The following is an 11,026-nucleotide window of genomic DNA, read 5'->3' on the forward strand; positions in this document are numbered from 1 at the left end:
TTTAAAATGTCTTTCTGTTACATGTCAAAATGTTGGGTTCTATCCATATTTGTAGTAAAGAAATTGCAATAAAAATTGTAGAAACAATCCAGCATTAACAGTAATAGATTGTTTTCTTAGGGAACTATTTCAGGATTCCTGGAACTAGCTCATCTTCCTCATTGGTACAGTGAGGCTTTTCCACATCCTGAAGTCAGATGGCTCTTGTTTTCTTAGGGAACTATTTCAGGATTCCTGGAACTAGCTCATCTTCCTCATTGGTACAGTGAGGCTTTTCCACATCCTGAAGTCAGATGGCTCTTTCTTCTTGCCAAAGTGTCAGATGGTGCTGTGCTTTGTGTCTTGCAGTGGTGTTGAGGGAAGAACACAGCTTTTTTTGCAGCTCAGACCTACCCATTAACAGAAGATGATATTAGTTGGGCATCTTTCTGCTGTTTCTAGGTAAGCTTTTTTTTTTCCTTTTTTGTAGGGAACAAATAAGTATTGTTTGTCTGAACTGACATTCATATAATTGTAAGTTGTCAAAACACACTGAAGGCATTTATAAAGGTCCTTGTATTATGAAGCACACACCCACCCACCTCAAACGTGCTTTGAGAATCTTCTGATAAGAAGTTGTAGTAGCACAGGGGTGGAAGAATGATTTAAAATGACAGGTTGAATAAAGTTTTTAGTGCTGAAGGGAATTATTATTTTGATGTCTAAGCTTGAAAACATCGCACATTGTATCTGTGTAAGAAATTCTCACTGAAAATCAGTTCTATCCTTCTTTGGACTGACTAGTCTGCAGATGAAGACTGAGTCCACCAGTGATGTTGCTGTTGCCATGAAGATGTACCATTACTACCCTTTAATAAGCTAGCTCACGTTCTTGAAACAGTATGGCCACATTAGAATAAATGTCCCCAGGCTGTTTTGTCCTGCTGAGAAGCCTGGACAGAGCACGGTTACTGCTTCCACAACTTCATTTATCTCCTTCAGCTTCACTGAAATGTGCCAAATAAATGTCCAGCTGTCTAATTCTATAAGAAAACTGCCCTTATCCTTAAAAAAAGGCATTTCAATTGTACTTACTGTGTAATTCACTGTTAAAAAATATCCCCAGATATGTGTATATGAACCACAGCTAGTTGAGGGTCATGTTGAATTTAATTTTGAAAACATTGATTTATCAAAGGGATCTGGTTAGGGTTAAAGGAGGAGAAAATATATGATTTCAAGATTCTTTTCACTCATTATGAGAGCTTCTTTCCTCTTTCTACAGCTTGAAGGCCTTATTGCCATTGATCCCTGCAAAGCTATTGAAGTGTTTTTTCTTTATTATAATTTTCATATTATAATTCTTTATTACCATTTTCTTTATTATTTTTGCCTCAATGCTAAGAACCTGGAGCTAACCAATAGAAATGAAATTACTTATTTTGGATTTTTGGCAGATAAACCAAAAAATGCTAGTGCACCTTTTTCTGGCAAGAGCACTTGGTGATGCATGCAAACAAGGTCTGTTATAATGAGCTGCTGGCCAAGAGGAGGCATCAGAATTTAATCTTAAGACTTATGTCCTTTTAAGCATATGGTGCTTAACGAGTGTCTTTCACAGCCCAACTAGTAATGAGAACTAATCTAAAATGAGCTAGCAGCAAACTGCAGCAGACCAAATAGGAGAGTCATATTCCATACTTTCAGTGTAGAGTTAATAGCATTTCTAAAATTTAAAGTGCATTGTTGACATTTCAAAGGGTGGATATGAACCAGTGGAATGTCATAAACCAAAAAAAAGCTAGGAGGGGTCAAACAGTAGAAGGTTTTGGCATAATAAACATTACCACTATGATTTTGTTTATATCATGCTTCACTTGTACGCATCCATATCATGACCACTGCAGCCTAATCAAAAATCTGTTTCTAAGATGTTTTGGAAGCCCTTAAAACATTTGCATCTTCCATATATTATACCACTGAGACTCGAATGTGAAGGCTGAATGGAATGAAATAAGCTAATGTCTGGATATTAGATGAATATTTAAACCACTCCACATACAGATAGAAATTATGAAGGAAAGGGGAAAAAGGAAGAATTAATTGCTATACATACTAAAGCTGAGCAAATTCCACATAATTGAATCTGTTTCAAAAAAGTAGGAATACCTGACACCTGAGTTGCATGGATAACATATTTTACCCAAGTGCTGTTGGCACAGGTCCTTGTCACAACATTGTTCAAAGGGAAGACCTGGCATATAGTCAAAATTTATACCCAATGTGCTGCAAAATTAGGAAAAAGCCATCCTGACATTAAATTAAGTATTTTGTAGACATCCAGTATAAAATACTAAATGTTTGCAGGAACGTATGCTTGATCATTGTGTTCCACTTATAGACCAGGTGTGGTACTGCCTTCTGCACTGACTGCTAAAAGCAGCTGAGAGCCCTGCTCTTAAAGATTTTATCTTGATAGTTATGAGGAATATAAGTATTTCTTCTATGCCAGGATTTCAAAAACATCATAGAACAAATAGAGGCATACTTAGGCAAACCACAGAGGTGACAGCACTTGTATAAGTATACAGTGACAATCTGGATGTGTTTGCAGGGCAAACACCTACTGCCTTGGGGAAGGGGAAGAAACACACACACAGAGACATATATTTTATAAATATATAATCTTTTTGTTCCAGATAGGTTCCAATCTTTGTAAAATTTGTCTTCCTACTAGAACTTAAATTCTTTCTAGGTCAGTTTCTGGTGAAAATAATTTATAGGTTTATTGTGGCTTGTTTTTTTTTTTCATTTTTGACAGACTTTAAAAAAGGGGGATTGAGATACAGTAATTTTGCATTTTATGAAATTGCATAATAAAAAAATTAAAAAGCATTTTCAGCAACTTGCTTTCTAAAATGCAGGCCCAACTGTGATTATTGTGGTCATTTCATGCTGCTGGGATAAAATAGAAAATAAGAAAAGATTAATACTGGTGATACATGCTAGATGAAAACAAAGGGGTGACAGAAAGGGGGATGAACTGGATGTGTAACATATTATGCCTGCTTCCATGGAAATCTTATGTTCTTTGCATTAAAAAAAATATATGCACAAATAATTTATGTAACACTCTTTAGCTAGTTACTTTAGAAGTGTAACATTTCGGTATCTCAAATTCCTTATTTGTCTTGCTTCTTTTTTTTTTTTTCTTTTTGTTTTTTTTTAGTATCTGGTTTATGTTCTTTGAGTCTACTTGGCAAGTAGAAGATATTAAACTTTAAAAAAAATTAGCTGTAACCTTATTAAAACCATAGGAATATTTGTGCTCCTGTAAGTAGCTGAACTACACCTAGGGCTTAAATATGTGTATTTAGTGAATACCTGTGTGGCACAACTTCATGCCAGTTCCTCTTGTTTCATCATTAGATGCCTGAGAAAGAAGTATATCCCCACCTAGCTACAGCCCCCTTTCAGATGGTTGTGGAAAGTGGTAAGATCATTCCTGGCCTTCTTTTTCTCCATGCCAAACAACCCTAGTTCCCACAGCTGCTTGTTATGGGACTTGTGCTGCAGACCTTTCACCAGCTCCATTGCCCTTCTCTGTCCTTCTTATAGTTGGGGGCCCAAAACTCAATGCAGGATTTGAGGTGGTTTTTGTCCCAGTTGGACAAGGTCCTCTGACCTTAACCAAATAGCAAGGGGTTGTTCTGTTATCTTTTGGAGGTTTCTTTTATAATTTTTATCCATGCAAACATATTTTAATTTGGATGCATTCCAGGAAGGCAATTAAAGTACTGCATAACTTTTGGTATATTTTAATTTGTTCTTCAAAGCAGAACTTGCTGATGTAGACTAATCAGCTTTTATGTGCCAGTGAAAGCATGGAACATGATGACAGATGGTAAGCCAGAAAAATTCATGTAGCTAAATATCCACTGTCATTGTTAACCTAGACAGTGACAACTTTGGTGTCATTTTGTACAGGATATGACAGTTTTCCTTCAACTCTAGCTAAGTGTTCAAGATTTACAGGCCACATTTGAACACAAAACATCCAACTGATAGATCAATGAGATAGTCTTGATGAATGCTCCGAGTTCAGTTAGGCACAACATAAGGTTTGTGGCAATATCACTATCAATATTTAATTTCTTAATCAGTGCATCTCTCTTTCCTTGCACTCTCATAATGTCCATCCATAGCCATTTATTCACATTAAACTTGTGGGAGATATTTCAGGTGTCTAATTAACACTGTAGGGGAAAAAGAATCAAGTAAGTTCTGCTGATATTTCTGTTCAATATTTTAAGGGACCTACAAAAGACACAATAAATAAGTTTTATTTAAACTAAGAAATATGTGCCTAAAAATCTTTTCAAGCACTTGAGCTCTTGGTATCAGGAACACCAAAGGAGAAATGCACTTCAAATTAATGTTCCTCCATAAAACCAGAATTTAATGCAACTGCAAAGGTTTTAAACTCTGAGATATTTTAAGATCTCTGTAGTAAAAAGTCAATTCTACTGTAAGAATTAAAATTACTAAAATTTTATTTTTAAAATAATGCTTCTTTTATTGGGATGTTTTAATTGTATTTTAGTTTATGTATTACATAGCTTATCATGCCAGCAAATAGGGAAACACTGCCATGTCAATATTTACTAGAAAGAACATGTTAAGATTTAGGGTAGGAGAGTGGGAAAGAGGAGAGTGGCATGATTTCAAAACAAAGCCAGTTTGAACACCTATCTTCCACTCAAACTACCAGTTTTACTCCAGATATATGGTTCCTAAACAGGCAGTCATATTTGGCACATTGAAATTAAAAACAGTTTTTGGTAATTGATGGTAAAGTTTCTTTTGAGGTGAAGTTTCATAACTTGCATAAGTAAACTTTTCACAGGGCATTGTAGAAAAATCCTTATCTCCACTGAATGTGTTGAGATTCTTTTATTATTTGTGAATATTTGATATGTTTTGTGCTTTTTGATCACCTCTTTCTCTCCGATACTGTTTTTCCAAATGCTTTCTTGCCTCAACCCATAAGTGACAAAAGGTTTTTCAAAGAAATCACACATATATGAAAACCAGTTAAATAAATGAATGGCTTGCCATTGTTACGACCTGAAAAATTTTCAATGAAAATTGCTTTTATGTATCCTAATGTCTTTTAAACACCCCCCCCCCCCGGCAAATTAGGGCAATATTAGTACATAAATTATTAAGTATATTGAGGTAAACAGAATTCAGGCAACAGCCTAATCTTCACTCCTTATTCTGAGAAGCTGACGAAAATACAAGCAAGAGCAACATCAGGTAAAGTCCCCTTCCATTAATACGAAATGGTTCTCTGATTTTCATATTGACTGATTTTTATGCAGCAGTCTAGGGGAAATATACTTTATTTATGCCACTCAATTGCAGAACTGACTCCACATGAGAAAAAAAAGGAACAGAAAAGGAGCATTTTGCAGACATTGCTTTTAAGCTGTGTTTTTCCAGCTTAAGTGTCCACAATAAGGTCTCTCTCATTTTCATATATAAAAGATCTTCATGGATTCTTCACGTATATATTCTTGGCTTTTCTTGAAATATGGCCCTATCATAGGGCTCACATGGCTCAAATGGCAATCCTGTATTTAAGAATTTCTAGTCAGAAAATTTCCTGACTGCAAGATTTCAATATCTTGTGTTCCGACCTAAGAACAGCTGACTTATTCCTCATCACCCAGTTTGCATCCTTCCTTTTTATTAAATTCCAGCTGTCTGTTGTACTTCTGCACATTCAGCTATATCGAAAAACTATGGAGCAGCTCTAATTCTCATATTCAGGACTGAATGTCTATATTATCCTGTTCCCTAGACACTATTGAATTGCCACAGCACTTTTTATGCTTTGCTTAATGCATGTTTTGTTTGTTTTTAAATACATGCAATTTTCTGGAGGGTTCTTTTTTACACTTCACAGTAGGGTGCACACCTCAAAAGAAACAATTCACACACACAAACCTAATGTAGCCAGTCAACAGTAAAAAGAGAAAACCTGCATGGTACTGGCTAATTGCAAAGTAAAATATAAAAAGAAATTCCAAAATATTTCAAACAGATTGTCTGAATGTATAAAACATTGTCTTCTCCCTCTGTGATGTATTACAGGTCTATCAAAAATGTCATACTTAGAAATTGTATTCTACCCCCTTAAGGGTCTTCACATTTTCTGATAAAATGATAAAAGAGTTTCAAACAATGACTTATTTTACTTATGAGGACCATTTTTTTTCTCCAAAATTACAAGGCTTGCAGGATGGAGGACGGTACAGAAATCCCAACAAAAGAAGAAGAATGTCTGATGAGAAGAGCTGGATGGAGAAGAAATAGAGGAGCAAAATATGCTGTGTATTGAAATGAAGACTGATTTGATATTTTAAACAAGATCTAGAGCTGAACACCTTTTTCACATGTTCAGCCTGCTGTTGTGCTTACCAGAGTGCTGCTTGCTGAGAAACATCACATCCAGATTTGCCGCTCAATAGTCTGATACCTCTTTCCTTGGAACAGTCAGTTCATTTCAGCTGTCAGCCCAGTAACAGTGCCAATAATTTCTTAGAGTAGATCAGTAACAATATCTAGATAAGGATGGATGTTTGAGCCTACTGAGTCTGGAGTTCTATTGCATGAGATTATTTTACTGGTTATTCTTGTTTTTCAGCAAGATTTTATATTTAACCCATGTGCCTCATCCGCACTTCTGACACCCTTCCGCATCATTTGCTTAACTTAACCTCCTCCTGATCTTATATTCTTCTGCATGATACAGTATTCTTGATGATCAGCCCAACTCCAACTTCTTTTTCATTTTGATTTTAGAGCTAGAACAATAGAACAACTACTTACTTATTTTCTTTCATTTGAAACTGGGTAAAATTTTAAAGTATTTTTAACCTCCATGTTTCTTCCTCTGAATTACTTCCTACAATCATAAAATATAAAATACATCTCTGAATGACTGATCTGTTGACTTCAGAGAACTTTATAATGTGTTTAACATTCCAACACTTGAAAATTGCAACAAGGCTTCAACAAAATCTTGAAAACAGCTTAAGTTTTTATAAAAGAAATATCCTTTGTTTTCCTTGCAAATTATTTTGGAATGCCATAACTATAAGAAGCAATGAGGGCATCAAAATATTACCGGGTACTAGGTGCATCAAAATTTCATCTATATTATTATGTCAAAATTGTTGAGCAGTGATATGTCAGTCTGGAGGGTTAATCAAAGAATTATTTTTGAAGTTCATCATAAGACTGGAGAAAAATGTTTTTCCTTCATTCTGATGGTAGTCACTTTCTGGATATGTCTAAATCATCTCTGCTCAAGGTTGACCTTTAAAAGCCACATGTCACAATAACATCATCCTGGGCCCCATTTCCCTGCTATTGCAAGCCAACAGAAAACATTTTTTAAGAAAGTGTAAGAACAGTGTCAAAATATCTTTGTCCTTGTATTTACTGAGCATTCAGTTTTACCTCTGCTTTGGAAAAAATAATGGAGAGGTGACCATACCTAACGATTATCAGAAACATTAGACCTAAGGATTTTTCTTAAGGACCAATTTTTAATAACTAATTGAATTTTGTGTTAAACATGTGGGTAACATTTTCCTTAAAAAGAAAAAGATGGTAGGAAGTTTTCTCCCCTTATATAGAAACAGCCGACTTTAGTTTTAAATTCAGTGGATCTTTTAGTACGTGTTTGCTGCAGTCCAGAAAAAGATATATTATCAACCACTAGCACTCCAGCTTTTAAAGAAAGGCAATAAATACACGGCCTTTTGAAGAAATAAAAATGTTTTCCTCTTTATCATCCAAAAATAACAACTCAGATTGAAGACATGAGGGCACTTGACCTGAACCTTTTTTGTTCCTGATGACTTTTGGTTTTTACAGGTTACTTAATCAGCTACAACCTGAAAAATCAATATCTTCATATTTTACCTTAGCTACCCAGTGCTTGCCTCTATATATCTTCCTGTCAGATAGAGGGCTGTGAAGGTGATAAAGAGTCTTGAACTTGGATTAGTACATTTCACAATGTAGATGTGTGATAAAAAAAAATGTCACTATAGGTCAATCAGTCTCCTGCAGAGAAGTGAACTGCATTTAATTTTGGATTTGCAAGATCTTGAGCTGACCAGTTTGGTGGGAGAACCTAGCCCATTTCCACATATTTGTACTTGAATGAAAAAAATATGACAAAAATAAGAAGACAGTGTTTACTGAACCTCGTTGCAGCTAGACTTTTATTTTAGATAAGTGAGTAGAGATTCAAAAGTAATGAAAAAGTAATGATCACAATATGTGAACAGACTTGAAAGATTGCATAAGTTTCCTGCAATCTTTCCCTCTATCCTGCTGTATAACAAAGACAGTAGCAACAGCCAGTAAAGAGAAAATATGCCAAAACATCTTCTCAGAGTACTTTGTGCAATTTCTACAGCTGTATTTTTTGTGTACAGTTTTTCATATGTGTCTGGTAAACTCACAATAATCTGTGTTACATTGTGAAAGCATGAGTATTGTTTTTTTTCAGGAAATATATATGACTGCCACAAACTCAGGATCAATAAAATGAGATCTAAATGTTCAAATTTACTTAATCTCAAAAATCTATCAGTTGAAAGAGATAAGGGAACTTGTTTCCAATGCTAGTGCATGAAACAATAGCCAATATAGATATGTATGTGTAGCTGTGTAGCTGTGTTGCTACAAAATGTGTTAAGGGCCATAAAAAGCGAATAATTCTTTAGAGAGATAATTATTTAACTCAGTAATTCTTTAGGTAGAAGTTTGATATAAATACAAATTATTTGTTTGTGTCTTAATTTGCAAGTTTGAATAGACTCTGCCAATAGGACTGTTATTTCCCCAAAAGTATTTTTCTGCTAAAGGACTTCATATTTGTTCTCATCACTGCAGTAAAACCTCCCTTATTTTGAATAGTGGTCAGCAATCTTATCCAAACCATTCATGATTAAATGTGAGAGCCTTTTCATATTTCCACTATGGTTTTCTCAGCCTCTGTGATTTAGTAAATACAAATCTCTTAGTAAATTATGCACCTCTGAATAGTCAGTTTCAATCATAAGAATCACTATTTCTTTGTGGATATGTAAATCATATACCCAGCTCTCATAGTAGAAGCCTGAAGTAGAGGCCAGATGTAATGCAGTATTTAAGATATTCACACTTGTTTATCGTAAGTTCAGTATTCAATGAAAGATTTGTTAATGTTCATTCCCTTCTAAAAAGTGGTAATTGTATTAATTTCCCAACTAGTGACTTAGTTTGCAATAGATTTAGAAAGATTTTAGTTGAACAAACACACTACCCCTTCAGTAGTTATTCATACAAGTTGGCATGAAGGTGACACTAGCTCTGGCATTCTCATCAGATTTTACATTGACTGAAACTGCCTACAGCTATAAATTTAAATCTGTAAATGTAGAGGTACTCATGTAAAAGGCAGTTATTCACAATGCTAATTTGGGGTATAGTTGCTGCTGATTTTCCTTTTCAGGTACCAAGAAAAACTAGATTTTAATTTTCAAAATAGTAAGTATTTAAATTTTTCAGTGATTATTCTAGGAAAATTATTGAAATCTCACTTTTTCTTGTGCTAATATGCAATGTTTGATAGCTAGTTTTCTTGGAAGGAAGGGGAGGGAGAATCTGTTCCTTTCCTGCATAACCAGAGATTTATTATTGATAGATGAACTCTACACATATGGTGCCACGTAAAATACAGAGTTTAAATCATCCAGCTCCCATATAGTTTCTTCCACAAATTGTCAGAAACTGGATCTCAACTGTAGTATTGTTTTGATCATTATCATAATTACAAATATTTTGTCCAATCTGCAGTACATATACAGACTGATAGTATATTTCAGGATGAAAATATTCTTCTTGTATTAATCCTCAAAAAGTATCTCTTGAGAGGTTTTATTGAATATTAACATCTGCTGATGTCTCAATTTTTTTTTTTCTGTATATTTTTATGTCTATATTGGTAGAAATCTTTAAAAAGCCTATAAGATTTTAGCAGTAAGTTTTAGAAGTAATGAAGAACTGTAGTCTTGTGAATCACACAACTATAGTTACTAATTCTCAAGTATTTGTTTTTCAAAACTTATTTTTCAAAAATATTTAAGTATTTAGCTTAAATTTCTCTTCAGTTTTCCAGCTCTACCCTTTCTATTCAAATATCGTGAACTGACATTTCTAAATCCTAGAACAAAAATTAGAATCAACTTTGTGCTCAGGCCAAGTGACTAAGAGCTTTACAGTTTCCGTCACATGAAAACCTAAATATGAAAACATATTTAAAAAAACATTCAGGTTGTATCATAAACCTGTTTTAACAGCATGTTGCTTTCTTAATACTTTTGCAAGAGATTGTTCTTCTTATTGAATTTTAGATGCAGTTCCACATTATACAGATGCTGCACTTTTGTTTTCCTCTCAAATGCACATTTGAGGGCTTTTTATTTTTAATCAGGATTTTTTTAAAGGAAAATATCTTTTTCCTAGCAAGCTAACAACAGGTGTTACTGTGGAAATGCAGTCAAATGGGATTCCTCCTGTTTCAAAAATATTTTTACAAGCGTATTGTGCCTATTCATGACTCAATCAGTTCTTCTAAATGACATTTTTATAGCTGTGTATTTATATTCCAGGTTTATATTTTCATCCAGTTAAGTTTTTTTCCATATTTTTTAAAATTTCAATTATAAATTATTGTCATTTTAATACAACCTAAGACAGAAAAAATAGCAAAATATTAGCATTATTTATCTAATAATCTCAAACTGGTTTGTAACATTAATGAATGCTAGTATTATTTTCTAATATAGATAGTCCTTGTCATTTCAAACAATTTAGCAAACTGGAAAGTACATGTATAGTAGGATTAAGTAACTTCCCCCAGGATTAAACAAAGAGTTACACAGCTATTTTCTTGCAAGCAGGATGAGCACAGCTAGAT

At 34.1% G+C, this 11,026-nt stretch overlaps 1 long non-coding RNA gene across 1 annotated transcript; it reads left to right on the forward strand.

Moving 5' to 3' along the window:
* The first annotated feature begins 382 nt into the window (after positions 1-382).
* LOC110479522 (uncharacterized) lies at positions 383-6,453 on the forward strand. Its single transcript, XR_002466935.3, has 3 exons — positions 383-441; positions 3,409-3,472; positions 6,278-6,453. It is a non-coding gene; the product is annotated as an uncharacterized LOC110479522 (long non-coding RNA).
* Positions 6,454-11,026: the final 4,573 nt, after the last annotated feature.

The sequence above is a fragment of the Lonchura striata genome, chromosome 1 (genome assembly GCF_046129695.1).
Source record: "Lonchura striata isolate bLonStr1 chromosome 1, bLonStr1.mat, whole genome shotgun sequence".
In the NCBI taxonomy this organism is placed as follows: Eukaryota; Metazoa; Chordata; class Aves; order Passeriformes; family Estrildidae; genus Lonchura; species Lonchura striata.